At 41.7% G+C, this 5,617-nt stretch overlaps 1 protein-coding gene across 5 annotated transcripts in view; it reads left to right on the top strand.

Moving 5' to 3' along the window:
• The window catches only part of LOC116693412 (glucocorticoid-induced transcript 1 protein), a 71,476-nt gene that overhangs the window by 51,439 nt on the left and 14,420 nt on the right, over positions 1-5,617 (top strand). The window lies entirely within an intron of this gene.

Raw genomic sequence — 5,617 nt, 5'->3', positions numbered from 1 at the left:
AAAATAATGGGACAAAAATATATCAAGGGACATTTAGAATAGATAAAAATGTGAGATTAATGAATTAATAGTTAACTATGACATTGCGATTAATCGTGATTAAATATTTAATCGTTAACAACTCTTAAAGTTTTTTATTATTATGTTACAATGTTAATCGTTAGTAACAGCACTAATTGTTACTATTGTTATTGATAATGACATGAATCGTACTCATCTCCTGATAGTAACAGTATTGCAACAAATTAGTCTCTCATTGCCAGACCTTCCTCCACAGCGCTGCGGAGGAGGGTCAACACGACATTCCTGGGACGGGAGAAAAACGCTGGTTGCTCTAGTTTGTTGGCATTTCGATTAAACTTCATCAAATTGCAATCTCGATTCACCTTGTTCACAATTTATTTTTTAAATAATTTAGATTTTCTCATTTCATTTTTACGAGCCGACTGCATCACAAACGCTTCTACTTTCTTTTTGTGAGTTTAAACGTAGACTTTAAAGCGTTCCTTTCTTTTGTTTTGTCATGGTGCATATGTGCAATATACATTACACTTTGTGGCAGAGAATTGTGATATTAATTCTAAGCTAAATAAAATCGTGATTCATATTTTTCCTAATCACAATTGTCTTGGGCAGCGACGGTGCCGCTCCAAAATAGCCTCAGGAAGGACCTGGTTTTGGTGGAACATGTGTACGTTCAGAAGTGGTTTTAGTTGTCAACAGAAAACTACAATTGGACAGATAGTCTAGCTAGCGGGTATGGATTTAACTGCAGAGACCGAGGACCAGGTAACCATAGTCCTCAGATGGACAGATAGTCTAGCTAGCTGTCTGGATTACCCTGCAGAGAATGAGGACCAGTAACCATAGTCCTCAGATTGGAAGATGTCTAGCTAGCTGTCTGGTTTACCCTGCAGAGATCTGAGGACCAGGTAACCATAGTCCTCAATGGACAGATAGTCTAGCTAGCTGTCGGATTACCCTGCAGAGATCTGAGGACCGGTAACCATAGTCCTCAGATTGGACGATAGTATCGCTAGCTGTCTGGATTTACCCGCAGAGACTGAGGACAGGTAACCATAGTCCTCAGATGGACGATAGATAGTAGCTGGTCTGGATTTACCTGCAGAGATCTGAGGACAGGTAACCATAGTCACTCAGATTGGACAGATAGTCTAGCTAGCTGTCTGGATTTACCCTGCAGAGATCTGAGGACCAGGTAACCATAGTCCTCGATTGGACAGATAGTCTAGCTAGCTGTCTGGATTTACCCTGCAGAGATCTGAGGACCAGGTCACCATAGTCCTCGTGGTCTGTGGACTTTGATGCTCACTTTGGGGCTGAGTTAACACCGAGGCGAAATGTTTGCGTTGCTTTAATCACGCATTTGATCGTGGGATCATATTGGGATAATTTGTGTTTAATCGTATGATTAGCACTGCTCGTGTTACACGTCAGGGTAGAGCTGTAGGCACCAACAAACCTCTCTTTCCTTTATAAGCCAAAATAACCACTATTACTGCTTTATACTTATTGTTGATGTCACAGATATGTTGGAAAATCACCCGGAGGAGCAAAAAGTACTATGAATTTCACTTGTTTCTCCAGGAAGTAAATGTGAATGCCACTTCCCGCGCTACCTGAGGTACAGATTTGAGCGGCAGATGGTTGTCCACCAACAGTCACAGTCTGTCCAAGTTGCCTTCCCTGTTAAAAGGAAGTTTTTCCTATGTGTGTGTGGTCTAGACCTACTCTATTCTTAAGGTGTCCTGAGATAACCCCTGTTGTGATTTGACATTATAAATCCAATAGAACTGAATTGAAACAATGGAGGCCTGGGGATCTGTGCTAAGTAGGCCTAGTTGTAGTAGATACTTCTGGTCTAGAAAAGTCTTTCTAAAAAGGAGCAACCTTGTTGAGCTAATTAACATATTTGGAAGATCACAGCCAAGTTGAATTAGGACCCTTAAGTGAACTTGTAATCCTGTGGATTTATAAAGGGACCTAGCCCTGTATCGTGTTTAATAGGATTAACTACTGTTGGACCAGAAGCCAAGACACCAGATTACTACAGGAACTCTGGCCAGATGAGGCATCATGTGTGAGCACGCAGAGGATTGGTAGATGTGGTCATTATTCTTTTGCCCTCAGAATGGGACAATGTAGCTATAATATATTACCATAGAGCATGTTTCAGAAGATGTGTTTTGATGGAATGGTTTGCCATGGGGCTGAACAATTTTTCTACCAGATATTGTGATTGTGAGTTTTTTGTTTGTTTTGTTTTTAAATTTAGCTTCAAGCTATAGAGCGTAGTTTCTGTCTCTCCCATGAGGAATTCTAAAAAATGACAACAACACTGTTGGCGCATCCACATGATACAAGCCTTTGGTGAGCAAGCACCACCCCCAACCTTCCTCTACACAGTTGCTTGTAGCCAAGGAGGACACGTAGGAGTAAAAAAACATGGTTGGATTTTGATTTGATTAATCGTTCAGCCTTAGTTTGCCAGTTGAATAAAAGAAGAATAACATTTGAATTAAGTGGTTCCAATTTCAACTGTACCCACTACCACTATGCACACTTACACTTCAAAGCTAACAGGCTGTCTTAATATATTTCCATGTGTACTTTTTACACCCTTGATGGTGTTGACACAGATATAGGGCCATAAATATGGAAATGAAACGCACTCAAATAAAAAGACATACTGTGCAGTAAGGATCGACCGATACTGATTTCCATCAGAATTAGCCGATGACCGATACGGCTGACGATATTTCATATTACATTAGTTACATGACAGAAATGTCAACCCTGCCATGATGGATTTGTTTACAGAATCTGCTCTGCCATTTCTTTAAAAATAATAATCAAAAACACAGATCATTGTCACTTCTGCAATCATCTTCCATTCATTTCAACCAAATTATGTGTGCAAAAAAATTCAAATATTGTCCGGCTGATAAAATCGGTCTATCACTACTGTACAGAGAGTGAGAACACGAGCCTTGCACCAGTTTCTGAGGTCAGTGTAAAGTTGGTTTGTTGGTGAGCTATTTTAACAGGTTTAGGCCCAGAGCAACCGACAACTACTGGAGTGTTAAAGCCAGTGGAGAAGGGCGGAGGCTGGGGGTGTGGCCTTGACCAACTGCCACTTTGCCTGTTTGAAAGCCATGATCTCTCTCTCTCATGGGGGGGCCAAATTCTCTGGGCGGGCAAAGCAGAGAAAGGGGAGGTAACCTTGCCCCTTATGACCTCATAAGGAGCAGATTCAGATCGGCCTATCTGAGTTTTGATTTTCTCAAAGACAAAGCAGGATACCAAGGGCTCGGTTTACACCTATCCCCATTTCTAGCCACTGGGGGAGCCATAGACAGGCTGGGGGAACGCATATTAATGTTAAAAATACATACATACAGTGAAATTTTCATGCCATGGGACCTTTAATCAATCTGTGGGTTGTGCGCTGCTAGGATGTTTAATGCCTGGTTTTATAGTTTTTTTTATATCTCCAACAACTGCAAATCAAATTTCCCCTTGAGGGACAATAAAGAACTCTGAACTAGGGATCAACCAATACTGGGTTTTCAAGTCTCATACCAATTATTAGTCGTTAATGAAACCAAAAACCGATATTTTTAATCGATATGCATTTGCAGTAAAAATTAACATTTTAATGCAAGTATTTAATAAATGAGAAACTTTCAACATAATAGCCAATAACAGAGAGTCAAGTGGTGAGGGAAACTGAGGCAGAGGGACAGCACACTTTAATTCATTAACTTTATCGGTTGTAATCTGCAGACCACAAAAACAGCTCGATAATCAGCCATGGCCAATAATCGGTCTATCACTACTCTGAACTCGGAAATGAACTCTGATATTCCAGGGGTTGAGCAAAGGTTCACTGTATTAAAAATAACTGTCACAGAGCACAGTGAACCCAAAAGCACGACTCAGAGCAGAGGGTAAACAGTAATGTACAGAGTACAATCACAATCGAAGGTTACAGGCAGGCAAAAGACATGGTCAGAATACAGGCTAGAGATCTACAAAACACTGGGAAGGTAACACAAGGGCTGACACTGGAACGTGAGGCACACAAGGTACTACAACAATCTGGCAAAGGACAAAAGACACAAGGTATATACAGTGCCTTGCGAAAGTATTCGGCCCCCTTGAACTTTTCAACCTTTTGACACATTTCAGGCTTCAAACATAAAGATATAAACAAGTGGGTCACAATTGTGAAGTGGAACGAAATCTATTGGATATTTTAAACTTTTTTAGCAAATAAAAAAGTGGTGCGTGCAAAATGATTGGGCCCCCTTGCGTTAATACTTTGTAGAGCCCCCTTTTGCTGCGATTACAGCTGCAAGTCGCTTGGGGTATGTCTTTATCAGTTTTGCACATCGAGAGACTGAAGTTCTTGCCCATTCTTCCTGCAAAACAGCTGGAGCTCAGTGAGGTTGGATGGAGAGCGTTGGTGAACAGCAGTTTTCAGTTCTTTCCACAGATTCTGGATTGGATTCAGGTCTGGACTTTGTTGGCCATTCTACACCTGGAGACGTTATTTGGGAACCATTCCTGTGTAGATGTTGCTGTATGTTTGGGATCATTGTCTTGTTGGAAGATAAATCTCCGTCCCAGTTTCAGGTCTTTTGTGGACTCCAACAGGTTTTCATCCAGAATGGTCCTGTATTTGGCTGCATCCTCTTCCCCTCAATTTGAACCATCTTCCCTGTCCCTGCTGAAGAAAAGCAGGCCCAAACCATGATGCTGCACACACATGTTTGACAGTGGGTGGTGTTTGTGAGGGTGATGAGCTGTGTTGCTTTTACGCCAAACATATCGTTTTGCATTGGCCAAAAAGTTTGATTTTGGTTTCATCTGACCAGAGCACCTCTTCCACACGTTGGGTGTCCCCAGGTGGCTTGTGGCAACTTTAGACGAGACTTTTTATGGATATCTTTGAGAAATGCTTCTTCTTGCCACTCTTCCATGAAGGCCAATTTGTGCAGTGTCCGACTGATTGTTGTCCTATGGACAGACTGTCCCACCTCAGCTGGAGTTCTCTGCAGTTCATCCAGAGTGATCATGGGCCTCTTGGCTGCATCTCTGATCAGTCTTCTCCTTGTCTGAGCTGAAAGTTTTACAGGGACCAGGTCTTGGTAATTTGCAGTGGTCTGATACTCCCTTTTCAAATGATCGCTTGCACAGTGCTCCTTGGGATGTTTAAGCTTGGGAAATCTTTTGTATCCAAACCGGCTTTAAACTTCTCCAAACAGTATTAGGGACGCCTGGTGTGTTCCTTGGCTTCATGATGCTCTCTGGGCTTTCAACAGAACCCTGGACCTCACAGAGCAGGTGCATTATAGAACCTGATCACACACAGGTGATTCTATTGATCACCATCGTCATTTAGGACAACATTGGTCTTCAGAGATCCTCGGTGAACTTCTGGAGTGAGTTTGCTGCACTGAAAGTAAAGGGGCCGATCATTTTGCACGCACCACTTTTTAGTTTTTTATTTGCTAAAAAAGTTTGTGTCCCAATTGTGTCCCACTTGTTGGTGATTCTTCACAAAAAATAGAAATTTTATTTCTTCATGTTT

This window comes from Etheostoma spectabile, chromosome 8 (assembly GCF_008692095.1).
Source record: "Etheostoma spectabile isolate EspeVRDwgs_2016 chromosome 8, UIUC_Espe_1.0, whole genome shotgun sequence".
In the NCBI taxonomy this organism is placed as follows: domain Eukaryota; kingdom Metazoa; phylum Chordata; class Actinopteri; order Perciformes; family Percidae; genus Etheostoma; species Etheostoma spectabile.
The sequence above is the reverse complement of the archived record's forward strand: the minus strand, read 5'-3'. Positions and strand labels throughout refer to the sequence as shown.